This window comes from Aotus nancymaae, unplaced genomic scaffold (assembly GCF_030222135.1).
Source record: "Aotus nancymaae isolate 86718 unplaced genomic scaffold, 86718_ANA_hifiasm-v0.15.2.pri h1tg000059l, whole genome shotgun sequence".
Lineage (NCBI taxonomy): Eukaryota > Metazoa > Chordata > Mammalia > Primates > Aotidae > Aotus > Aotus nancymaae.
The window spans coordinates 15,735,221-15,763,158 of NW_026988473.1; the positions used below are offsets into that span (position 1 = coordinate 15,735,221).

A 27,938-nucleotide genomic window follows, 5' to 3' on the forward strand; every position below is an offset into this window, starting at 1 on the left:
GACAAAATTTGTTGAGTTTCCCTTTGCTCGCTCTCATGGGCCGGGTTTGCAGCACTGAACTCGCCCCTCTGGGCACTCGATATTTGTCAGGAAATTAGTGTGCTCTGAGAGCCCGTTCTGTGCTAGGCATGGCGGCAAGCCCTTTCCCATTGAATGGATGAACCCATTTAATTTGCACAGTAACTTTGTGAGGTAGTAATAGTATCCCTGTTTGCAGATGAGGAAATCGAGCAACGGAGAGGTTAAATAATGTATCTAAGCTAGATCAGATAGCTGAAAAGTGGCAGAGCCAGGTCTTGAACCAGACTTGACAAATTCCAAAGCTCTTCAGGAGTCCTGAGATTTAATCCTAACTTTATTGCTTGCTAGCTCTGTGACTGTCTCTGCAAATAAACCTCTTAAGTCTGGGTTCATTCATTGGTAAAAATAAGGGCAGAGATTGGAGGTGAAGATTGGTACCACATTCTTTGCCAACCTAGCTAATTGATCAATGTCTGTCAGGAAGGCTGTGCAGATAAGGATTCAAAAGCTACGCTGAGTTCAGTAGGAAAGAGCTCTGTGATCACTTAGTGATGTCTGCATGGGCCCAGAAGAGAGGATAGGCTGCATTTAGGTCATATGTTAGCCATCCTGTGATCATGAAGTATTTCAAGATGTTAAATGTCATGATTCTTTGATTTAAACGTCCTGACCTTTTAATAATAAATAAGCCCATCCTGACTGTATTTTTTTCTGTCCTCTTTTTATTTTTCCTCTGGTTAGGTCCTCTTAGTTTTTTACTCCTATCCAAAATCCATCATCATGGATGAATTAATCAAATTGCTAAAGGATCTCCTTCTCTTAGCCAAGGCAGCATAAGTATATCTGTTATCTATTGCTATGTAACCAACCATGCCAGAACTTAATAGCTTAAAACAAAAATGATTGATTTCTCATGGCTGACTGGGGAGCTCTGCTCCACATGCTGTTGGCTGGGGTCTCTCATGAGCTTACATTCAGTTGAGAACTTGACTGGGGTCCTTGGTTCTCCACTGCATGGCCTCTCTCGCCTGTAGTGTCTATAGTGCGTCTCCATGTGGCCTCTCTCTCTCCATCAGGATAGTCTGTACTTTTTTTTTTTTGAGACAGAATCTCACTCTATTGCCCAGGCTGGAGTGCAGTAGTGTAATTTTGGCTCACTGCAACCTCCAACTCCCGGGTTCAAGCGATTCTCCTGCCTCAGCCTCCTGCGTAGTTGGGATTACGGGTGCCTGCCACCATGCTCAGCTAATTTTTGTACTTTTAGTAGAGAAAGGCTTTCACCATGTTGGTCAAGGCTGGTCTCGAACTCCTCACCTGATCTACCTGCCTCGGCCTCCCAAAGTGCTGGGATTACAGGCATGAACCACTGTGCCCGACCGATAGTCTCGACTTTCTATCCACATGACACTGGGTTCCAGGAAGGAGCATGCAAGAGGATGTACAAACAATAAGCCTTGGTCTCTATCACACTTGCTACTGTCCAGGACTCTGGATAATTCTAGAGTCAGGATAGGAAGGTATTCCACAAGGGCTTGACTACCAGGAGTCATGGTTCACTCAGGGCTGCCAATGTAGCAATCTATCATCATAAGCAATTTCGAATATTCTCAGGGATTCCTACCACACATGGAAGTATCATGAAACACTTATTGATGTGTTAGTTGCTGAGTTATAAGAGGTATAAGACAGGATGCCTGTTTTTGTGGCATTTCCAGTTCAATAGATAATATAGAACGTACTCTAAAAGAATAAAGCAACACAAGTTAGTGGGAGAAGCTTTCAAAATACAAATATACATTTCCGCAAATTTCACTGTGGATCAATTGTTTGGAATATTTTTACATAAACAAAATGGTTGGCCCAAATACCCTGTGGCTGGGCCACAAATTTAACTCATACTCTGGGTACACCGTGGGAGCGTTTCCCAAACATCACACGTTAATGCACTGAGTTCGCGATGGTTTTTGCCATCAACATGTACAATGAAACTTTTACTTACTTAATATTCTCCTTTGATTCAACTTATTTTTAACACTTAAATAATTTTATTTTAAAATAAAGTTTTATATCATTGCTATAAAAACAAAACCAGTATTATTTGCCATAAATGTAAGATAGCCATATGAGTAAATTCAGCTAAAATGGAAAATAGTGATAACATTAAATCCTGGTAAGATGTAGAGAAACTGGATCTCTCATATGCTGCTGGTAGGAATGTAAAGTGATAGTGCCATTTGGGAAAATAGTTTGGCAGTTTCTTTCCAAAACTAAAAATAGACTTATCATACAACACACCAATTACACGCTTGGGCATTTATTCCAGAAAAAAGAGGACATTTTCTTGTAGGAACTTATACGTGAATATGCATAGCAGCATTCAGAATAACCAGAAAACTGGAAATTAACCCAAATGTCCTTCAGTATGTGAATGGTTAACTGTGGTACATCTATACGGTGGAATACTACTCAGCAATAAAAAGGAATGAACTATTAATACATGCAACAATGTGGAAGAACCTGAAGGAAATTAAGCGCAGTGAAAAAAAGCCAGTTTCAAAAGGCTACAGACTATATTATGCCATTGATATATTTCTGAGAGGATAAAACTTTAGAAAAGGAGAGCAGAGTTTAGGGATGAGGGAGAGAGGATGGGTGTGATTATGAAAGGGTAGCACGAAGGAGTGTTGAAGTGACGGCATCGTTGGGTATCTCCGTTTCAGTGGTGGTTGTGAAAGCCTGTATATATTGATAAAAATCACATAGAACTACACATACACACACAAATGAGTGCATGTAAAACTGGTGAAATCCAGCCTGTTTCCCAGGCTGGAGTGCAGTGGCATGATCTCAGCTCACTGCAACCTCTGCCTCCCAGGTTCAAGCAATTCTCCTGCCTCAACCTCCTGAGTAGCTGGGACTAGGCATGCACCACCACGCCCAGCTAATATTTGTATTTTTAGTAGAGATGGGGTTTCACCATGTTGACCAGGCTGGTCTTGAACTCCTGACCTCAGGTGATCCACCTGCCCCTGCCTCCCAAAGTGCTGGGATTACAGGCATGAGCCACCACATGCGGCCAAATCCAAGTAAGGTCTATGGATTGTACCAGTACCAGTCTCTTTGTTTTGATAGACTACAACTCTTGTAAGATGTTAACATTGGAGGAGATTGGAAGTAGGGTGCACAGAACTTCCTTGCACATTTCCTTGCAACTATTGTAAATCTCAAATCATTTTTTAACTTAAAAAAATTAAAACAATTAAAAAATGTCGGGTCAGCATACGTCTTTTTTTTTTTTTTTTTTTTTGAGACAGAGTTTCACTCCTGTTGGCTGGAGTGCAATGGCATGATCTCAGCTCACTGCAACCTCCCTGCCCTGGTTCAAGTGATTCTCCTGCTTCAGCCTCCCAAGTAGCTGTGATGACAGGCATGTGCCACACTCCCAGCTGATTTTGTATTTTTAGTAGAGATGGGATTTCTCCATGTTGGTCAGGCTGGTCTCGAACTCCTGACCTCAGGTGATCTGCCTGCCTTGGATTCCCAAAGTGCTGGGATTACAGGCGTGAGCCACCACACCTGGCCAAAAAATGTCAGCGTACTTCTTAAATTACCTAAAATCTCTCAGTAATCAGCAGTGTGGCATGAACCACGCAGTGGAAGATTGATGTATGGCTGTAAGAGAACTAATCTAGGTTTAAGGAATGAGAGCAGGGCACAGCAGTGTACTGGGGAGGGTAATAACAGTAAACACTTATGCAGTGCTTACTGTGTGCCAGGCACTGTTCCAAATCTTTTCCAGACACTCATTCATTTAATTCTTATAACGACCCTGTGTGGGAAGTGTTGAGTTGTATGGAAAACAGATATTTAGGCAGAGATTTGCATGCAGGCAGTGGGGATATTCTCAGAAACAAAACCTGTGAAGGGCGAAGGACACCAGATTAAGCAGAGGGAGCTGAACTGTCATGCAGTTACACTAGAGATCTCACATGTAAAGATCTTCACACTTTGTGCACAGTTCCATAGATTCATCCACCTACCTCTTTCCCAGATCACCCTGTCCCTAATTTTCCAATGTTTCTCTTTCCAGACACTTGACCAACAAATCAAGTCAATAACTCCTGCTCATAATTCTGGATATATTCTCACCTCAGGCCACTTTTCTTTGCCCACAAAGTAGATGACCCAAGTCTTTTTCCACCATAGATGCCACAGAGCCCCTTGCACCACAGTTTATGCCTGCTGCAGAGCCCTTTCTTGCCCTGGGCCCCATTAAAAGACAACTTTCCCTGTCACTAAGTAAATGGGTTGGAATAATATTCTCAAGTGTGACGCATGCTGTCTCCAGAACCTGAAAAGGTCTATGACATTGTAGAAGGCAGCCTCTAAGATGATCCCCAGTGATCTCTGCTTGTTGACATTCACTCCCTGAGTGTTCTCCCTTCGAGTGACTAGACTTGGTGGCTCCTTTTTTTTTTCTTTTTTTCCTTTTTTTTGAGAAGGAGTCTTGCTCTGTCACCAGGCTGGAGTGCAGTGGAGGGATCTCTGCTTACTGCAACCTCCACGTCCCGGGTTCAAGTGATTCTCCTGCTTCAGCCTCCTGAGTAGCTGCGACTACAGGCGTGCGCCAACATGCGCAGCTAATTTTTGTAGTTTAATGGAGATGGGGTTTCACCACGATGGCCAGGATGGTTTCAATCTCTTGACCTTGTGATCCGCCTGCCTCGGCCTCCCAAAGTGCTGAGATTAAAGGCATGAGCCACCGTGCCCAGTAGTGGCTCCTTTTTAATGAATAGAAAATGGCAGATGTGATGAAATGGCGCTTCCAAGACTAGGGTACAAAAAGACTATGGCTTCCATTTTGGGTCTCTCTCTCTTCCTCTCTCTCTGTCTGTCTGTCTCTCATCACTACCTGCTATGTTGCCAGGACACTCAGAACACATGGTGACTTACCAAGGTCTATCAGCAACTGCAGGAAGGAGCTTGGAAGCTCTAAGATCTAAGGCCTGCAGCAGCCATGAATGAGCTTAGAAGCAGATGCGTTCAACCGATACCTTGACTGCAGCCTCATGAGAGTCTCAGGCTCCCATTCTTTCCGATCAGGTCCCTGACCTTGGCATAGAAGATCTGCTGCACTTGAGAATTCAATCTTCTTTGGAGTCTTGTCCCTTTTATAATTTGAGTTCTGGGCCTGATCCTTAGTTTTCTCTGCCCTTGAGTACGGGAGATGAGTCTCTCTATACACTGCCAAAGATATCCCCAAGCACTTGCACTTTGCCTTCTATTGGTAATTAATCATTCTGGGTCTTTCACTGTCTTTCTCCAATGAATCTAAGCACCCACCACCCCCAGCAATGGCCATCTCATTCTACAGTCTTTACAAATGCTATTTATCCAGAACCTCTCAAGTGCTTGATGTGCTGCAGCCTCTAGAATATTAACAGCTACCTGTGTCCCATGCCAGCTCATCACCAGCGCAAGTGTTAGCAATAGCACCCTAACTGCATGCTGAGGGCCTCCAGGATTTTATCTACTATTCATAATGGGGTCCTCAGAACCAATCAGCCAGCTAGCAACATAGCTCCCAAATTCCATTTTTGAGATGGCTGTCTTAGGCCAACTAACTGCTGTTGTAGGTCAGGTTTCCTGGGAAACAGACTCAGAGGCAGAGATTTGCATGTAAGCAGTTTATTGAGTTTTAGGAACAACACCTGTGAGAAGGAAAGGAGACTGGATTGGGTGGAACGAGAAGTCAGGCTCTGATGCAGTCACAACAGAGACTTCAGGATATTCTATGGGGAGATCAGAAACTGGGCTGGCCCTTTAGAGTTGTCCAATGAAGGTGAGGAGGCCAGGCCTTCATACACTCCACTGAGTCATCTTTGGATGCAGGCTGCCCCAGCGAGGAGACCTCATCTTGGGCAATACAACTTCCTGCAGTTGAGGACAATTCCTATAAGAGACTCAGCTGTGAGCAGTCCGCAGCTAACACTCCTTGCAGCCAGGGAATTAAGTAACCTGGTCCTGAAGGAGAGGCTGGGAGGCATGACAACGCATCTACTCCGGTGGATACTGTTACTCTACCCCTTTAAGACATAAGTAAAACAGACACAGAGTAGGTAAGTAACTTCCCCAGCCAGGAAGTAACACAGCCAAAGCTCGTGCTCTGATGCCTCTCTAGGAGAAGGAGGAGAAGGAAGATCCTTCCTCCATGCCTGGGATCGTGGCCAAGTCAAGAAACAAGTTAGACAGACTAAGTCTGCTTTTTATATTCTAAGGTCTCCATATTGGTGCCCTTTTCTCTCTTCTTAGAGTCTTCTTCCCAGACCTTAACCTCAAAGGCATGGGAGGAGCATTTCAGGCTTGGGAGTGGAGACGATGTTGTCTAGGTGGGAGGAGGTATGACTGGTGTTGAGGTGACGATTAGACTGCAAACAAAAAGTTTTGAAAGACAAGTGGAGGCCAGGTGTGGTGGCTCACATCTATAGTCCCAGTGCTTTGGGAGGCTGAGGCGGGCGGATTACAAGGTCAGGAGTTCAAGACCAGCCTGGGCAACATGGTGAAACCCCCGTCTCTACTAAAAATACAAAAAATTAGCTGGGTGTGGTGGCAGGCCCCTGTAATCCCAGCTACTTAGGAGGCTGAGGCAGGAGGATCACTTGAACCCAAGAGGCGGAGGTTTTGGTGAGCCGAGACTGTGTCACTGCACTCCAGCCTGGGCAACAAAGCAAGACTTGTTTCAAAAAAAAAAAAAAAAGACAAGTCAAGGGAGGTAAAGTGAGATCGGGAGGCTAAGGTTTAACTGTGGGGGTTCTGAATAGTCAAGCTAAGGAATTTGAACACTGCTCTGTACACAGTGATGAGGGAGTGGAGGGTGCTGAGTAGAAGGAGGTGGGTGAGAATGATGTCAACAGCATTGCTGGAGGAAGATTTCATGTGTCCTAGAGCCATGGATGAACTGGTGGCAGAGACTGTTAGGAGGCTGCCGCGACAGTCCGAAAGCAGAGAGGGGAGAGGAAGCAGAGACGGTGAGAACAGCAAAGAGAGAATGCTGGGCTAGGCATGCCGAGGGAAGAATGTCGGGAATCCAAGCACGTTGAAGGCGATCATCTTAGGAGATACCAACAGGACTTCAAGTGTGCCCCACAAAGGATCCTGCAGCAAAGCTCCATAGAGATGAAAGCATTCAGGGCTTACTATGGAAAAGGCAGCAGAAATTGCTTTCCCCCAGTGGAAGTCTAAGCACCCGTGTGACAACTAATACATGAGTACAGTAGGGCACATGGGTACACGGGTGAGTATTTGTCAATCTCGGTAAGGATTTTATTTAAGAACACCGATATGGTAGTGCTGTGTGCCAGGTACTGTTCTCTATGCGAAGATCACCTCTGACAATCATTTACTTTCACTGCAACTCTGTTGGGTAGGTGCTATGGGGAAGCTGAGGTTCAGAGAGGTTAAGTAATTTGCCCAAGCTTACCCAGTATTTTAGTCAGCTTAAACTGTTATAACAAAATACCATGCACACGTATGTTTATTGTGGCACTGTTCACAATAGCAAAGACTTGGAACCAACTCAAATGCCCATCAGTGATAGACTGGATAAAGAAAATGTGGCACATATACACCATGAAATACTATGCAGCCATAAAAAAGGATGAGTTCATGTTCTTTGCAAGGATGTGGATGAAGCTGGAAACAACTATCATTCTCAGCAAACTGACACAGGAACAGAAAACCAAACACCGCATGTTCTCATTCATAAGTGGGAGTTGAACAATGAGAATACATGGACACAGGGAAGGGAACATCACACACCAGGGCCTGTCAGGGGGTGAGGGGCTAGGGTAGGGATAGCAGGGGGTGGGGGATTGAGGAGGGATAACATTAGGAGAAATACCTAATGTAAATGATGGGGTGATAGATGCAGCAAACCACCATGGCAAGTGTATACCTATGTAACAAACCTGCACGTTCTGCACATGTACCCCAGAACTTAAAGTATAATAAATAAATTTTAAAAACACACAAAATACTGTAAGGTGGATGGCATATAAATAGACATTGATTTCTCCAAGTTCTGGGGGCTGGAAATCTGAGATCAGGCTGCTGGCATGGGCAAGGGCTGGTAGGGGCCTCTCCTGGGCTGCAGATTGCCCACTTCTTCTTGTATCCTTTCGTGGTGGAAATCCAGCAAGGGAGCTCTCTGGGTTGCTTTCATAAAGTCACCAATCCAATCACGAGGGCTCCACCCTCCTGACCTAATTATCACCCACAGGCTCCACCTCTTAACACCATCACATTGAGGGCTAGGATTTCAACATAGGAATTTTTTGGGGATGCACACGTTCATTCCATAACATCCAGTAAGTGGAAGAAGTAGGATTCAAACCCAGACGGTGTCTCCATATTTCACACTGCTAACCACTGTGCTGTGCCTCAGGACACTCTGTGATGCACTATGATAAAAACGAAAGTGGGAGCCAGTGTAGTGACTTATGACTATAATCTCAGCAGTTTGGCAGGGCCAGGTGGGAGGATCATTTGGGTTCCAGAAGTTGGAGACCAGCCTAGGCAACATAGTGAGATCCCGTCTCTACAAAAATTTAAAAATAAAAAAAATGAGCTGGGCATGGGGGCCTGTGCCTGTGGTCCCAGCTATTTTGGAAGGCCAAGGTGGGAGGATCACTTGAGCCTTGGAGGTGGAGGCTACAGTGAGCAGTGATCGTGCCGCTGCACTCCAACTTGGGTGACAGAGTGACCCCCCAAAAAAAAGTGGGAAAAAAGATAATAATCGCCAATTTACTGGTAAGTCCAGTTGGACTTTAAAAATTGTCAAGATTTCTGATTTTTTTTTTGAGCCTATTGCTTCCACACTTTAACTTGTGACTTCATCTTACCTTCTCCCTCACATTTTTGATTCATAAACACCTTTTGGGAAGCCACGCCCATCACTCTGTCTCAGGCTTGATCATGAGTCAGAACAGCCTGAAATAATCCCGTACATCCGCAATGAGCAGCGGTGTCCCATCTTTAGCATTAGGGGGTTATCACTTATTCTTTCCTTCAGTGCTTCCTTCTTCATATGGAAAACAACTACAGAACACCTGCCCTGTCCTGGCACTGGGCTGGAGATCAGAAATCAGAGAAGAATAAGGCTGGGCCCCTGCACTTGAAGGGTTTGTAGTCTGGGGGATTCTGGTCACCCCAGGTCCGCAACCCAGAATTCTAAAAGCAATTGGCAATCAGGGAGGCAGAGGAACATTTCTATGGCTGTTGGAAGCAGTTGGGGGTTGGGGGAGAGTTGATGGTACGGGTGTGAGGAGGGGCTGGGTAGTTATGTTGTAAGGGGAAAGGTGAAACCTTGTCTTGACACACTTCTCAACCGGACCCTCAAATGCTTATCAGCTATTTTCTCGAAGTCTTAGAAGAAGCTCGGGGCGGTGGGGGGGTACCTATTTTATTGACATTTTGATATATCCATGAGTTAGATGGCTTGCTCAATGTGTGTAGAATTCTCGGTCCTCCAATTTCATCAACTACATTTCTATCTTTAAAAAATGCTTCATAGAGAAAAGAGTATATACAACATATATCTAAGTACAAAACGTACATAATAAAATGAACATTTGTAAACTGCCCAACTGAATAACATTTCCAATTCTGTTGGCTGCCTGTGAACTCCTGCCTAATTCCACCCCCTGCCTACCTCCCAGAAGTAACTGCTGTCCTGAATTTTGTGTTTATCATTTCCCTGCTTTTTAGGATAGTTTTATTACACATATGTGACCCTAAACAATAGAATATTTAGTTTGGCTTACTTTTTTAGATTTATGAAAATGGTTTCCTTCAGTATAGAGTCGGCTGTGACTTGCTTTTTGCATTTCACATTGTATTTCTAATATTCTTCCAAATTGCTCGGTGTAGCTGTACTTCATTTTCACAGCTGTTTACTAATTCATTCAATATACATTGATTGGGCCCCTGTAATATTCTATTCAGTAAATATATCACAATTTATTTATATAGTCTCCTATCAATGAATGCTTAGGTTGTGTGCACACCTGTGTGTGTATGTGTGTGTGTGTTTGCCTTTATCAGTAATGCTACTGGGAACATTCTTGTACATGGATCCTGAAACATATGTGCAAGATTTTTTCAAGAGTACTGGTTTTCCAATTGGGATTCATGGTCTTTACTGGGTCATAAAATCGATTTGATAGATTCAATCAAGGCTTTAAAAAAAGAAAGAAAGAAACAGAGCAGAAACTGAGTTCCTTGCTAAGTATTGCTCCATGAAACTTTTGTTTCAGTTATGTTTGTGTATCCTGGGTTGTGATGTGAAGGGACTTCCTTTTTTTCTTTTCTTTTTTGTTTTTCTGAGACGGAGTCTTGCTCTGTCACCCAGAGCTGAAGTGCAATGGTGCAGTCTCAGCTCACTGCAACCTCCGCCTCCTGGGTTCAAGCAATTGTCCTGCCTCAGCCTTCCAAGTAGCTGGTATTACAGGCTCATGCCACCATGCCCGGCTAATGAGATTGTCTTACTACAGTTCATAGAAAAGTTTGAAAGCCTTTGCTCTAGGGTGGTACTTCTTAAACTCTCTATGCTGAGTTTTGAAATTTTTTCCAATCTGTCACAGACTGATACTTTTGTCAAATACAATAAAAATTAACTACTTGGAAAATGAAATTTTAAGAATTCAAAGACATACAAAATATAAACCTGAATTTTTAATTATTATATTCAACAGACACAAATTATAATCCAATAAGTACAGGGTGACAGTTTTTCACAACAGACAACATATGGAAGCAACCTGAGCATCCACTGATGGATGAATGGATAAGCAAAGTGTGGTCAAAACATACAATAGAATATTACTCACCCTTGGAAAGGAAGTCAATTCTGACACACGCTACAGTGCGGATGAAACTTGAGGATATGATGCCAAGTGAAATCAACCAGTCACAAAGGAACAAATGCTAAATGATTCCACTTATATGAATACTTAGAGTAGTCAAAATCATAGAGACAGAAAGTAGAATGCTGGCTGATATGAACTGGGGGAAGGGGAAGTTGTTGGTATGTGTATTAGTCTGTTCTCATGCTGCTAATAATGACATACCCTAGACTGGGAGATTTACAAAGGAAAAGAGGATTAACTGACTCACAGTTGAGCATGGCTGGGGAGGCCTCAGGAAACTTACAGTCATGGTGAAGGAGAACCAAACACATCCTTCTTCCCATGGCAGCAGCAAGGAGAAGTTCCCAGCGAAGCAGGGGAAAGCCCCTTATAAAACCATCAGATCTAGTGAGAACTCACTCACTCTTTTGAGAGCAGCATGGAGGTAAACACCCCCATGATTCAATCACCTCCCACAGGGTCCCTCCTACAACATGTGGGGATTACGGGAATTACGGTTCAAGATGAGATTTGGGTGGGGACACAGCCAAACCGTATTAGTATGTAATTTCAGTTTGGGAAGATAAATGAAGTTCTAGCGATGTATGGTGGTGATGGTTGTGTGTCAATGTGAATGTATAATGCCACCAAACTGTATGCTTAAAATGGTTAAAACGGTCAATTTTATGTTATGGATATTTCACTATGATTTTTAAAATGTCTAAACAAATAAATAGAATGTGTCAGTGTCAAGTTGCTATAAACTTTTTTACATGCTTACTCTAAATTTTTGTATTTCTAAGAGATTATTCACATATCAGCACTAGGACCACACAGCATTGCTTCAGGTTTTAAGTCTAACAATACATCAACTGGTGTGTAGGCTAGGCACATGTTTACCTTTACAAGACAATCCCAAATTATTTTCCAAAGAGTCTCTTTAAATTTATACTCCCAATAGCAGGTGTATTAAGAATTTCCTCTGCTCCTCATCCTTGCCAATACTTAGAACTGTCAGAATTCTTAATGTTTGCCAATCTGGTGGGTGTAAAATAGTATCTAGTTTTGGTCTTATTTGCATTTCCCTGATTATTAATAAACTTGCACATCTTTTTATATGTTTATTGACTAGTTGTGTTTTTTATTCTTTGAAAAGCCTGTTTAAATCTTTTGCTCATTTTTCTATTGGGCTGTTGGTATTTTTATTATTGATTTGTAAGAGTTTGTTTAATCAACAAATATTTACTGAGCACCTGCTGTGTGCCAGGCACGCTTGTGTATTACGTATGCAGTGAACAAAATACACCAAAATTCCTGATGTGATTACCTGTCTCCTGCTCTCCCCAGTAGACATCATTTAGTTAAATAGATAGTATGTATGGCAATGATAAATGCTGAAGTTAAAAATAAGGCAGGGGCTAGGCATGGTGTTTATGCCTGTGATCCCAGCACTTTGGGAGGCTGAGGCAGATACCTTCTCCCACTTTGTGGCTTGCCTTCTCATTTTCTTGAAAATGGATTTTGAAAGAAATTCTTATTTTTACTGTAGTATATCAGTCTTTTATTTTATGGTTAGTACATTTTATACCTTGTATAGAAAATCGTTCCCTGTCCCGACATCATAAAGGAATTCTATATTTTCTCTAAAAGTTTTAAAGTTTTGCCTTGTACAATTTGCTTTTAATTTACACAGAATTTACTTTTGGAGATGGTATGATATAGGGATCTATCTTTCCCCCCATATGAATAACAAATTGTGGGCACCACTTATTAGATAATCTATCCTTTTCCTGTGGTCTGTGATACCATCTCTGTCATAAATCAGGTTTCCATATATGTGCAGGTTCGCTTTAGGGGATTCTGTTCAATTCCATTTGTCAATGTGTTTGTCCCTGTACCTATACCACACTCTATTACTTACTGTAACTTTATATTATGTTTTTATACATGAAGACTTGGTTACTCTTAGCATGCCATACTTCCATATACATTTTAGAATTAGCTGCTTGCCAAGTTCCTTGAAACCCCTATTGAGATGTTAACTAGAGTTCAGTTGACTTTGTAGATCAATTTGAAGAGAATTGACATCATTTTCTTTCTTGTCTTCCTTCCTTCCCTCCCTCCCTCCTTTCTTTCCTTCCTTCCTTCTTTCTTTCTTTCTTTTTCTTTCTTTCCTTCTTTCTTTCTCTTTCTTTTTTTCTTTTCCTTCCTTCCTTCTTTCTTTTTCTCTCTTTCTTCTTCTTTCCTTTTGACAGGATCTTGCTCTGACCTCCAGGCTGCAGTGCAGTGGCATAATTACGGCTCACTCCAACCTCTGCCTCCTGGGCTCAAGTGATCCTCCCACCTCAGCCTCCTGAGTAGCTTGGACTACAGGCATGCACCACCATACCCAGCTAATTTTTGTGATTTTTGTAGAGGTGGAGTTTAACAATGTTGCCCAGGCTGGTCTCAAATTCCTGGGCTCAAGAGATCCTCTTTCCTTGGCCTCGCAAAGTGCTGGGATTATGGGCATGAGCCACTGTACCTGTCAACGTTATTTTCATACTATGACATTTTATCCATTGATGTGGCTCATCTGTCCGTTTACTTAAATTTTGTTTCATGTCTTTCAATAAAGTTAATGTTTTTTTCTTTATAAAGTTCTTCCATGTCTTACATCATGTTTATTCCTTAATTTTAGTTGCTTTTATAACTGGCATCTTTTTAAATTATGCATTCTAAGTGTTTATCCCTGGAGTATAGAAATGTAGTTGATTCATATTAGCCATCCTCTTCATTAAACCTTTAAAAATTATCATCACTCCAGCACTTTATAAAGTCTTTTGTGTTTTCTAAGTAAACAATTATATTCTCTGTAATAATATCAGTCTTGTTTCTTCCTTTCCAAAACTTACACATTTTACTTTTCTTCTCATATTGCACTGGATAGGACCTCAAGTACAATGTTGGAAAGAAGTGTTGATGTAGACATTTTTGTCTTGTTTCTGATTTTAAAAGGGATGCTTCTAACATTTCACCTTGAAGAATGATGTTTGATGTAATGTTTTTTGGTAAAAACTATGAGATAGGAAGTTTCATTATGAATTGGTGGTAAATTTTAGCAAATGCTTTTTTCTGCATCTTTTTAATGATATGTTTTTTCTCCTTGATCTGTAAATATGGTGAATTATATTAATAGCTTTTCTATTGTTACAGACCTAAGTAACAGGTCTATTGTTAAGACCTTCTATTGTTACAGACCCTTGGAGACCTAAGATTAACCCAACTTGGTTATGATATATTATCTTTTAAAATATGCTCCTGAATTCAATTTCTAAGATTTTGGGTTTTTTTTTTAAGACAAAGTCTCACTCTGTCACCCAGATGGGGTCCAGTGGCGAGATCATGGCTCACTGCAACCTTTGCCTCCCAAGTTCAAGCAATTCTCCTGCCTCAGCCTCCTGAGTAGCTGGGATTACAAGCACCGGCCACCATGCTCAGCTAATTTTTGTATTTTTAGTAGAGATGGGGTTTCACCATATTGGCCAGGCTGGTCTCGAACTCCTGACCTCAAGTGATCTGCCCTCCTTGGCCTCCCAAAGTGCTAGGATGACAGGCATGAGCCACCACGCCCAGCCCAGGTTTCTAGGATTTTTGTGTTAATGTGAATGAATGAGATTAACCTCTCAATTTCTTGACCAGTTTTATTTCTTTACATGCCTCTAATGGATTTATCACTGTTGCTAAGCACAGGTTAATTATCCATAACTCAGAAGGCCCTTTTCCCTATCCTGGTCACCTAGTAGCCTTTCCATTCTGGTCTTTCCTTCTAACATCACTGCTCTGATGTCTGAGTACCAACCACAGTGGAGGCCAAACACAGCCCCACAGTTCAATGGTAGGCTTGAAGAGGCCAAGCCCGTGGAGGCCTGGCTGATTGTCAATCACCTCCCTCTTCTCTTGCTCAAAACTCACTTTGTCTGGGAAGCTCTTCCTGATTGCCAGCCTATGATCTACCCCAAGGACAGGAGCCACATCTTTTTGTCCCTCTGTTCCTAGGGCCCAGCACAATGTTTGCACAGGGCAGCTGCTCCTAAACATCGGTGGAGCTGAGTTTACCCAACCCTTCTTGGCTTACTTGACACTGATTTAAATTTTTTTTTCAAAATATTCTTCAGCCTTTTTTTTTTTTTTTTTTACATGCATGTCGTGCACATGCAAAAGATAGACAGTGGTGGTTTTGCAGATAAGAATTGTGTGTATGAGGAATTTCTTTCCATCTTTCCAGTGCCAAGCCTTGCCTCACACAAAGCCTAAGTCCCTTCGAAGTCTTGTCCCGTTGGTGTTTTGATCACATTCCTCCTCACACATTGAAAATTCTAGGTGGGCCCGACTCTAGTGTTTCCCGGCCAGCCCTGCCCCTTCCTGCTTTTACCTCTGGGCCGTACCTTTGCTCTCATTGTGATTTTTTTCTGTCTTCAATCCCTCTTCTCATGAACTCCTTTGTCTTTTATGTTTTACTGAAATAAAATCCTTGGTGAGATTGTCCTCTCTTCCTCTCCTTTCCTCCTTCAACCACTTGTAATCAGTCTTTCATCCTCTGTGCTCTACAGATATTGCATACACGCCTTTAAAAAGGAATCGAAATTAAAAAAAAAAACTCTGAACTAGTTCAGTGTATATTTCCTTTTTTTATTTTTTATTTTTTTCCTAAAAATTTAATTAAAACTTTTTTCCTTTTTATTTTTTAAAAATATTTTTTACCTGTTTTTAGCCTTTCACTTCCTCATCTATAATATATTTCCTAAAATCAGAAAATTCTCTTAATAGAAGTATGCTACAGACCGGGTGTGGTGGCTCACACCTGTAATCCCAGCACTTTTGGAGGCTGAGGTGGGTGGATCACCTGAGGTCGGGAGTTCGAGACCAGCCTGGTCAACATGGTGAAACTGTGTCTCTACTAAAAATACAAAAATTAGTTGGGTGTGGTGGTGGGTGTCTGTAATCCCATCTACTCTGGAGGCTGAGGCAGGAGACTTGCTTGAACCTGGGAGGTGGAGATTGTGGTGAGCCAAGATTGTGCCACTGCTCTCTAGCCTAGGCAACAAGAGCAAAACTCCATCACACACACGAAAAAAGTACACTACAGTTGTCAAAATCAGGAAACTTAACATGAACACAAATACACAAATACCACCATCTAATCCACAGTTCATTCTCAAAATCATCTGTGATCCTTCTCGTTACCATTATTGTTAATAACCCCATTGCTATAGATATGTGTTTACAATTTTCTGTGCCCTGTGTGCACATAATGACCCCAGGAGTCTGGGATTATATCTTTTATCCTTGGTTCTAGGAAGGTGCCTTATAAGTTGTGTCTTCTGTGGATGTGCACATGTGTGTGGGGGTGATTAATGAGTGAAATAATGTGGCTTGTCTTGGGTTCCTTAGTCCTTCCTGTATGGCCTTCCCCTTCCTGCCCTGGGGTGTGCTCCCTCATTCTGTGGATTGGTGCCATCTTTCTCTCTCTCTCTCTGAACCCTAACACTTCATTTCTAAGCCTTCATTTAGACTAAGTAAGATAACTTAGGCCAGGTGTGGTGGCTCATGCCTGTAATCCCAGCACTTTGGGAGGCCAAGGCGGGCAGATCACAAGGTCAAGAGTTCCAGATCAGCCTGACCAACATGGTGAAACCCCAGCTCTACTAAAAATACAAAAATCAGTCGGGCGTGGTGGCACGCGCCTGTAATCCCAGCTACTTAGGAGGTTGAGGCAGGAGAATCGCTTGAACCCAGGAGGCAGAGGTTGCAGTGAGCTGCGATCCTGCCACTGCACTCCAGCCTGGGTGACAGAGCAAGCAAGACTCCGTCTAAAAAAAAAAAAAGATGACTTAGTCTAAATGGTAGCTTGTAATCCTTCTCTTCCGGAGTAGTAGGCAAAAATGAACACCGCAGCCCTCCTGTCCTCAAGGGCCTCTGTTTCTAGTGTCCTGTGGCCTCCTTCAAAAGTCAGCACTGTGCCTTGCTCAGAGTCTGTGCTGGATGTCTACAAGTGTGAGAAGGTGGCCCCGAGACAAAGAGCCCAGGGTTCAAGCACTCTCCAGTCAGGCCACTTGGCTGCATCGTCAATGGCTGGACATAATGTTCCAAACTGGCAGTATTATATTACCTCCCTGTAGCTCATTTAAAGCCAACAGGCAGTTCTGAGAAGCATGTCAGACTAAAAACTTGGACTGCCTGTTTTATGAGGGGAAAAAATATCACTAGGAGACCAAGGAGAGAAATTGAAAAAGGGCTGAAACACACCTCATGGGGGTTGTCACAATTTTAAAATGCTTGACTTTTTAGCTGGTGTCACTTATCCCTTAAATGCTTGGAGCTCCAAGGACAGAAAACTCTGCAGAATTTGCAGAGAGGTTCCCTGCCCTCAATAAGCTTATAATTTATGCCGCGCGGTTGATTTAGCTCTTTGCTTTCACTTTGTCTCCCGTTCTTTATCGAGCCTTTCTATTTCCCACGTTATTCTTGTTTATTTCATTGCATGATTGATGATGAACCTTTGTGGAGCGCCAATAATATGCATGACAATGTGAGAAACTTGGAACTAGGTCCCGGTGGGCTTATAATACAAGACGGACTCTAATACGAGCTTGTGGTTTTCCACCTACCTGCGGCATTTCGGTTTTTTCCTTGGGGTTCAGTGCCTTCACAAGAAGCAGCTACCATTCACCTGCTCCATTCAAATCCCCTTCTAAGCACTACGATATTCCTAAATCTACATTTGAAACTTTGTACTCTTGTCTCCCTTTCCTGTGAGGTGTTCAGGACAAGAATCTGTTCTTCACAGATTGGGCAGTGTTTTGATCCCAGTGGAAGGCTGACAGAAACCCCGGTCTTCTCTCCTGGGCAACGGAGCTCAGAGGGCATCTTCAGGGGTTCTCAAAAAAGCACTGTGGGAGCACAGGCAGATGATTCCAGTGGCTGAAGAGGCCAAAACTCTGCCCCCCATCTTGCCTGCAGTGAAGGGGAGCCATGCTCAGCCCAGCAGTTCATCCTCTTACAGCTGGTTATGGAAAAATAAGCTTGGGCCACCCGATCCCTCGCAGGGTTCTTGGGGAGAAGCAGTGAGGGGCTGCTCTGTCCTCAGGATGGTTCTGTCGTGGACTGGTTTCTTGGGGATAATTAGCGCTCCTCTCCTACGGCCCCAAATCAAACCCAGCTGGACTTATGTTATGACACCCTGCAATATTTGTTGACACAGTTTTCCTGCTCAAATTGCCATCCTGTCTTCATGAAGTGAAGGGGAGGAGGGAGAGGGAGGTGAGGAAGCTGTAAGAAGAACGCAGGTCACGTCTCATCCACCCACGGGGTCCAGAGCCGGCCTCCTCCCCACTGCGCCTTTTCTGATGTTTTGTCCAATCTCACTGGCGTCTCCAGCCCCTCGGGGGTTCTGGCCCCTTCCCCTAGGGAGGCGATTTTTCACAGTGAATCCACTCGTCCTACTCCCCGCTTTTAGCATTCTCTTAATTCCAGCCATTGTTTTACCTCTAAACGCACATTAAATAGCTCATCTTCCTCTTTGATTCTTTTCACCTTGCTGGTGTTTGTAGATGGAATGATCGTCCTTGATTTATGAGTTAGCCAAGCTGTGCCTAATTATTTCTTCATCTTCACTCATGGATCCTTCCATCCCTTAATCATTCTTGTTTTCCCCCGGCTGCCACTTTCTGTGTATTTGTCTGGTGACAAGGCAGCTAGTGCGGGGCCCAGTTCCTGTTCCTGGGACTCAGTGTCTAAAGAGGGCAGCTAATGTGCCCAGGACCCGCCTCTCCACATCGTGAATCAGCTTGTCTCTGAGTTTTTCAGCACTTAACACCTTCATCATTTGAGCCATTGTGTCTATTGAAAGTGTGTGGACCGTAAAATACAGTGATTCATCCCTCTGTCTCTCTGTCTGTTTGTCGCTGCCTCTCTCTGTGTGTCTCTGTCTCTAGTGTTTGTGATGGAAGGATTGTTCTTCATCTATAGTAGTATTTATTCCTGGTGACTTGTGAATAAGGCGCTTCACCTACTTCAATGTAGATGTTTTCCTGAATCTCCCGTTGTGTAGGGAATTTAGGAAGAGGCATTGCAGGGTGGTGGAGGGGTAGTGTGTCTAGTTTCAGGCAGCCTAGGTTTAAATCCCAGCCTCTTCACTGCCCCTTCCTTGCTGAGTGACCTTGGGCAAGTCTCTTAACCTCCAGAAACCTCACTGTCCATACCTATCAAACAGAAATCTGATTGCTGGAACAGAAAGTGGCTGTAAGGATGAAATGAAACGGCTTGCACGGGCATGGCATGGGGACAGACACACAGCAGGTCTCAGTGTGTATGCGTTTCCTTCAGTTCTTGCACTCAGCTGCTTTGATGGGTGGTTCTCAGACTTTTGGAATTTGTAGACTACGAAAATCTCAAAATACGTTTCGGGGAGTCTAAGTTTGCCAACTTTTTATTTTGCCAAGTAGGAACAGTAAAAAAAAAATAATAACACAACTAATCTCAGTCTATTTTCACTGAATTTCCCACAAAAGGAACAAAAAATAAAGAGGACATCATTTGAGTTAAAAATGAAATACATTTATTTAGCTGTACAGAAAACTATATTGTTCTGATTTGGCTTATGTCACCAGGGATGGGTGGAAACTTGGTTCACAGGTCAGCATTTGGGGATCCTTGCTCTCACTGACAACTCAGACCGGCTTTCCAGACAAGCGTGTCCTCACTCTATTTGCCTGGCCCGGACGTGGGAGGGGTAGATAGGAGCATCAGGGGGTGGCACATTTTTCAGTGTTAAATGTAAAGTTTAAAGATCTGCCAGGTGTGACTGCTGGGTCTGGGGGTCTTGGGACTGCCAGAAATAAGAGTAGATGTGAGAAGTTGACGTGTACAATGTGGAGTATGTGTAGAGCGCAGTGGCAGAATATTTCGTGTCTAAGTGTCAGGTAAAAGAAAGGCTTTATGCATTTTAGTTTTTAAAAGGTTGCAAGTGAAAAATCAAAACTTGCCACACATCACAGGAGTTCAAGACCAGCCTGGACAACCAAGTGAGATGTGGTCTCTACAAAAAATTAGCCCAGTGGGGAGGCTCATGCCTGTAGATCCAGCTACATGAGAGGCTGCAGTGGGAGGATTGCTTGAGCCCCGGGGATTGAGGCTGCAGTGAGCCACGATCATGCCACTGTACCCCAGCATGGGCAATAGAGTGAGATCCTGTCTCCAAAAAAACCCAAACAAACCCCAGAACTGAAAAGCAAAGCAAAACTTGCCACATCTGTAGCTGAAATGTGTTTAGGCTCATGATGGTTTCACTCTGACTGTGTTCCGAATCCCTTGTGACTTTTCAGACACATACACACAGGTATACTTTGGGGCTGAAATATTCAAGATCTGGTCTAAGTATAGAGTTGAATTGTTTTTGAGAAGTTTGAGCCAACTCTGCTCAGTTGGTTTCACTTAGGGAAGGGCAGAAAAATCCTTGTTCCTTCCTGAGAGAAAATAAATTTACATACATATGTATTTACTGGTCTATATGTGTACTTCCTTTTATTGAGACGGAGTCTTGCTCAGGCTGGAGTGCAGTGGCGCGATCTCAGCTCACTGCAACCTCCACCTCCTGGGTTCGAACGATTCTCCTGCCTCAGCCTCCGGAGTAGCTGGGATGACAGATACCCACCACCATACTGGACTAATTTTTATATTTCTAGTGAAGACAGCGTTTCACCATGTTGGCCAGGCTGGTCTTGAACTCCTGACCTCAAGTGATTTGCCTGCCTCGTCCTTGCAAAGTGCTGGGATTATAGGCATGAACCACCACACCGGCCTTATTTTTATTTATTTATTTATTTTTAAAGGCAGGGTCTCACTCTGTTACCCAGGCTGGAGTACAGTGGTGCAGTTATAGCTCACTGTAGCCTCAACCTCCTGGGCTCAAGCAGTCCTCCCACCTCGGCCTCCCAAGTAGCTGGGACTACAGGTGTGCAGAAAGCCCACATACATTATATATATACACACACACACACATTATATATACATACATATATATAGTATATAATATATATTTATTGTATAAATATTATATGTATACATAAAATAAATATATATGCTTTTTTTTTTTTTTAGACAGAGTCTCGCTATTTCGCCCAGGCTGGTGCAATCTCAGCTCACTGCAACCTCCGCTTCCTGGGTTCAAGCAATTCTCAAGCCTCAGCCCCTGGAGTAGCTGGAAACACCATACCCATCTAGTTTTTATATTTTTAGTAGAGATGGAGTTTCACCATGTTGCCCAGCCTGGTCTCAAACTCCCAGCCTCAAGTGATCTGCTCATCCCAGCCTCTCAAAGTACTGGAATTATAGGCCTGAGCCACCGCACCGGGCCTAAATATGTTTATTATACACGCACATGCACACACACACACACACACATGCACACACACATTTGGGATCCTTTAACTTTGGTGTCTTTAAACGTCTGGTTCACTCCTACTTGGGTAGGGAACCTTGGCCAGGTAGAAGATCTTAGCGGCAACTCTTGAGCTGCAGGGATTGAAGTCTGGAAGCAGGCACGGAGCAAGCCTCTCCCTCTCTGTGTCCACGTGGGAGCACACAGCTCCTGTACTGGGAGCTGCTTCTGAGTCCCAAGTACTGCTGACTTTGCAGAAGAAAAATCATAGCACTTACTGTGTGCTGAGTGCTCTGCGAAGCACCTCACATATATTATCTTGTTTAATCCTCATACAACCTTCTGAGCTAAGCATTATTAGAAGGCCTATTTTAGGCTCATGCCTGTAATCTCAGCACTTTGGGAGGCCGAGGTGGGTGGATCACCTGAGGTTGGGAGTTTGAGACCAGCCTGACCAACATGGAAAAACCCCATCTCTACTAAAAATACAAAATTAGCTGGGCGTGGTGACGCGTATCTGTAATCCCAGCTACTTCAGAGGCTGAGGCAGGATAATTGCTTGAACCTGGGAGGCGGAGCTTGCAGTGAGCTGAGATCGCACCATTGCACTTTAGACTGGATGAAAAGAGCAAAACCCTGTCTCAAAAAAAAAAAGGCCCATTTTGTAGGTGAGAAAACCGAGGCTTGCAGAGCCTTAGGCCAGGTTGTCCAAAATGGCATACAGCTGATGAGCTTCTGACTCGTGTTTCAGCTACTAGAATGTCTAGCTAAAATCTTAGGCCTGAAATGAGTGGGAAGTGGACTTCAGCTATCCCTTCAGACATGGCACTTGGAAAAGGAGATGCCCCTCCCCACATTTACTTTTATTTACTTTTTAAACTCTCTGGAGCACCCCTAAAACATGGCATTTCTCCCTGTTTTTTAAATAGGCAATCTAGGAAACTTTCTGGAGAAAGATTTAGCAATATTTATCAAAAGCCTTAAAATATTTATGCTCTTTGACCCAGAAATTGCACTGCTAGGAATTTATCCCATATGTGCCAGGCTCCCCCAACCCAGGGGTACAAAGGACTGCGCTCAGGTGTTACCTCGCAGAGGAGCCCTGACCACCCCAGCTACAGGGCTGCTACCCTCCCTTTTTTTGTCTTTCTTCAAAGTACTTGCCTCCAGGTGAAACGATAGGCTGTAACTGTCATAGAAGGTGAATCCCCTGTGATCGCAGGGACTTTTCTGTTTTGCCCCTGCTTTATGTCCAGTGACTAAAATAGCACCCGGCACATTGTAAGCCGGCAACAAAGATTCGTCAAAGGACGAATGAGCTTATGTTACATAAATACCTCAACTCCCAAGACTCCGAACCCTCATTGGCTTGACTGGCAGCAGGTCTAGTCTTTTACAAATTTCCCACGCTCTCACACCACTAAGGTTCTTCTAGAAGTTTCCATAAGTTTGTCCCCGTCATTGTTCTGCACTGCTGCCAGCAGGTGGAGGGAGACATTCAGTCATGTCCCTTGAGACCAGATTCCACATCCCCTGGTCTCGCCGGCAGCCTTCGAGGAGCCTCTCCTGCCATGCCACTGCACCTGCTGGCCTCCACAGCCACGAGTGGTGCTGCTGCCTCTTTGAGCTATCATGTTGCTGCTTCTCGTGCCAGGAGCTTAGCTCACCTCTTGCAGAGGCAGTTTCAAGCCAGCAGCGCGCCACAATCAGGCAGAGGTTGGCCTTGGTTTCAACCTCTGCCCGTTTGTACAGGCAGCAAGGATCCCCACCCCCACCTCACCAACTTTTGTCAGGTTCTGCCAGGGAGGGTTCTGTAACAAAGTTTCCTGGATCTCAACATGTTACAGCTTTTTCCATGCACCCCAACAAGCAGACATGTCCACAAGGCACCTCCAGACTCAGGGCTGCCGGGTAGATGGGGGTACGCCAGGTGTGTCTGGAATCTGCCTTCTCTCCCAGCCTCGGGCTCTGCACCTGGGTCTGATTCAGCCTGAGGGAGCTTGTCTCTTCTTCAGCAGTGAGTTGAGGACTGGGGAGTGGCACATATCAGAATCAGATTCTCTGGGTAGAGAAGGGTAGGGAAGGGAGACAGAAGAACCCCGCCCCCACCCTTCCTTGAAAACACCTGCCGAGGGTGAGTGCATTCCTCCCCGCTTACTCCTCTGTCCTCAGGGTTCTTCTTTTGCAATCTGGACTCTGTTTTGTTGTTGTTGCTGCTTTCTTTTAATCAACTTTATTGAGCTGTAATTTACACACAATAAAATTCACCCATTTTATCTGTACAGTTCCAAGAGTTTTAACCAATGTATAAATCCATTTAACCGCTACTGCATTCAAGATACAGAACATTCCCATCTTCCCCCAAAGTTCCCTTAAGCCCTTTGTAGTTAGTCTCCCCCACCAACCTCACCCCATCCCAGGCACTGATTTGTTTTCTGTCTCCATAGATTAGTTTTGCCAGTTCTAGAATTTTCTAGAAATGACATTGTACTGAATGTTCTCTTTCGTGTCTGGCTTTTCTTCACTCAGCATGTTTTTTGAGATTTTTCTGTGTTGTTGCACATATTGATAGTTCATTCCTTTTTCATTGCTGAGTAGTATTCTATTGGCTGGATATAATGAAATTTGTTCACCCATTCTCCTTTTGATGGACAGTTGAGTGGTTCCAGTTTTGGGGCCATCGTTAATAAAACTGCCATGAATATTTGTGTACTCACGTTTTGGTGGACATGTTTTTGTGGGGTTTTTTGCCTTAAATAAATATCTGAGACTTGAATTGCCAATTATATGAAAAATGTATATATTTTACTTTATAGAAATTGACAAACTGTTTTCCAAAGTGGCTTTACCGTTTTGCATTCCTGCCAGCAATATGTGAGCATTTGTTTGCTCTACGTCCTCACCGGTATTTGATATGGTCAGCTAAAACCTGTTTTTATATTCAGACCTTCAAAGTCTCATTTAGATGCAAATAGATTTATGAAGAGGGTGATATCACCCCATTTCACTCACACCATGAATCCCAGTCTTTTTCTTTTTAAAAAAAATTGGGACAGAGTCTTGCTCTGTCACCCAGGCTGGAGTGCAGTGGTGCAATCTCAGTTCACTGCAACCTCCACTTCCTGAGTTCATGTGATTCTTGTGCCTCAGCCTCCAGAGTAGCTGGGACTATAGGCATGTGCCACCTCAGCTAATTTTTGTATTTTTAGTAGAGACGGAGTTTCACCATATTGGACAGGTTGATCTCGAACTCCTGACCTCAAGTGATCCTTCCGCCTCAGTTTCTCAAAGTGCTGGAATTACAGATGTAAACCACCGTGCCCCGCCCACGAATCCCGGTCTTAAATGCAAATGGACCTGCTAGACAGGGGGAGGTTTGGTCTAAATCCTATCATCAGCCTTGTCTAAGTTCCAGTTTCTGCCCATTTATAGCTCAAATGAAATCATCAGATAAATACATTCATCTATATGTTCTCAAGGATGTTCATTGAAGCCTTGTCTAGACACAGTGAAAAAAACCTAGAAATGATCCAAGTGTCAAAAACTAATAGACGCTGATTCTAGGACTAGGGTAGGTAATATACAAGATAAGCCTGTAGCATCTTGTAGTGCCAGAAGGGGACGAAGGCACAAACAAACTAACTTCCAATTCACAGTGATGGGAGTATGTCAAAGGGATACAGGAGCCAAATTAAAGAGCTCCCACTGGCTAAAACTAGACCAGTTTGGATAACCAGATAAAGTAGTATTAGATGGTCCTGATATTAATGATTGAATAGATAAATAAGTCAGGAGAAGAGACAAATCTCCCGTGCAGTAGAAGTTAAAATGATGTATGTAGATACCCTGTCCTCAAGAAGGGAAGCAAAACTCCCCACTGTTTAGATGTGAGCCTAAAAAGTTACCTAGTGACTTTCTTCCAAAGCAGTCAGTGTGGAAAGGGAATAAGAAGAGTCACTTAGAAGAATTGCTTGCACCGAGGAGGCAGAGGTTGGAGTGAGCTGAAATCACGCCACCGCACTCTTGCCTGGGGGACAGAACAGACTCCATCTCAAAAAAAAAAGAGTCATTTTACAGTGGAGAAATATGCAAACACTATTGTAGCCCCTAGCCTGGTGATCAAGGTTAACATCAATCGTGGTAAGTCATGTGTGGGCCCTTTGATATGATGTAATGAAAATGGCAGTTTACCTCTGTTGGTCTTCCTCCTAAAACATACAACTCCAATCTAATCATGAGAAAAACATCAGACAAATCCTAACTGAGAAACATTCTACAAAATACATGATGAATACTCCTCAAAATTGTCAAGGTTATCAAAAACAAGAAAAGTCTGAGAAACCGTCCCAGTCAGGAGGAGTGTAAAGATACATGACAGCTAAATGTAAAATGTTCCTGGAAGGGATCTTGGAACAGAAAAAGGACAGTAGGTAAAAACTTAGGAAATCTGAATACAGTATGGGCTTTAGTTCATAACAATGTATCAATATATGTTCATTGATTATGGATTTCAGGCACCCGCCACCATGCCCAGCTAATTATTGTACTTTTAGTAGAGATGGGGTTTCATAAGAAATGTACCATGCTAACATAAGATGTTAGTAGCAGAGGAAACTGGGTATGAGGTCTATAGGAACTCTGTGTACTATATTCATATTTTTCTGTAAATCCAAAACTCTTCAAAAATAAAAAGTTTATTTAACCCTCCTTCCCCAATAGTGGAATTCCTAAATAAATTACAGTAGCTTCATTAAATGGAGTATACTACAGCCTTGAAAATGGATGCAATAGATATTTACATGTGCATCAAAACATATTCTTGGCTGGGCACGGTGGCTCACACCTGTAATCCCAGCACTTTGGAAGGCTGAGGCGGGTGGATCATCTGAGGTCAAGAGTTTGAGACCAGCCTGGCCAACATGGTGAAACCCCATCTCTACTAAAAATACAATAATTAGCTGGGTATGGTGGTGGGCACCTGTAATCCCAGCTACTCCGGAGACTGAGACAGAATCGGTTGAACTCAGGAGGTGGAGGTTGCAGTGAGCTGAGATGGCGCCATTGCACTCCAGCCTAGGCGACAAGAGTAAACTCAGTCTCAAAAAAAAAAAAAAATTCTTAAAACATTGCTAGGCTGGACACAGTGGCTCACGCCTGTAATCCCAGCACTTTGTGATCCGCTGAGGTGGGCGGATCATCTGAGGTCGGGACCAACATGACAAACATGAAGAAACCGCATCTCTACTGAAAATACAAAAATCAGCTGGGTGTGGTGGCACATGCCTGTAATCCCAGCTACTCGGGAGGCTGAGGCAGGAGAATCACTTGAATCTGGGAGGCAGAGGTTGCTGTGAGCTGAGATTGTGCCATTGCACTCCAGCCTGAGCAACAAGAGCACAAGAGCAAATCTCCATCTCAAAAACAAAAAAACAAAGAAGGAAAACCATTGTTAAAGTCAGTAACAGAATAATACATATGCCACACCTATTCATATGGGAAAAGTGTAGAAGGCCAAATCAACATGGTAAGAGAAATTGTCTATAGGTGAGATAATTTCAAATTGTTGATTTATTTTTCCTTTTACTTACCTCTATCCAACCCCCCCACCCTCACTCTCTTAGATAGGTCTTTTTTTTTTTTTTTTTTTTTTTTGAGACAGAGTTTCGCTCTTGTTACCCAGGCTGGAGTGCAATGGCACGATCTGGGCTCACTGCAACCTCCCCCTCCCAGAGTTTTGCTCTTGTTGCCTGGGCTGGAGTGCAATGGCACAATCTGGGCTCACTGCGACCTCCCCCTCCCAGAGTTTTGCTCTTGTTACCCAGGCTGGAGTGCAATGGCACAATCTGAGCTCACTGCAACCTCCACCTTCCAGGATCAAGCAATTCTCCTGCCTCAGCCTCCCGAGTAGCTACAATTATAGGCATGTGCCACCAATCCCAGCTAATTTTGTATTTTTAGTAGAGATGGGGTTTCTCCATGTTGGTCAGGCTGATCTCGAACTCCCGATCTCAGCTGATTCGCCTGCCTCGGCCTCCCTAAGTGCTGGGATTACAGGCATGAGCCACCACGCCTGGCCTATTTTATCATTTTTAAATAATGGCTCAGCTCTAAAACAAAGCCACAGCCAACATCATACTGAATGGGCAAAAGCTGAAAGCATTCCCTTGAGAACTAGAACAAGACAAGGATGCCTACTCATACCACTCCTATTCAACATAGTACTGGAAGTCCTAGCCAGAGCAATCAGGCAAGAGAAAGACATAAAGAGCATCCAAATAGGAAAAGTCAAACTATCTCTCTTTGCTGATGATATGATTCTATACCTAGAGGAAGACTCTGCCTAAAGGCTCCTGGAAATGATAAGTGACATCAGTAAAGTTTCAGGATATAAATCAATGTACCAAAATCAGTAGCATTTCTATACACCAATAATGTTCAAGCTGAGAACCAAAGCAAGAATACAATCTCATTTTCAATAGCCACACACTCATACACACAAACCTACGAATATATCTAACAAAGGAGGTGAAAGAGTTCTACAAGGAGAACTACAAAATACTGCTGAAAGGCATCATAGATGACACAAACAAATG

At 43.4% G+C, this 27,938-nt stretch overlaps 1 long non-coding RNA gene across 1 annotated transcript; it reads right to left on the reverse strand.

The window, feature by feature from the left end:
- Window positions 1-5,693: 5,693 nt before the first annotated feature.
- On the reverse strand, window positions 5,694-11,262 carry LOC105717437 (uncharacterized). Its single transcript, XR_001107527.2, has 3 exons — window positions 11,194-11,262; window positions 8,905-9,009; window positions 5,694-6,449 (listed from the first exon to the last, which is right to left on the reverse strand). It is a non-coding gene; the product is annotated as an uncharacterized LOC105717437 (long non-coding RNA).
- Window positions 11,263-27,938: the final 16,676 nt, after the last annotated feature.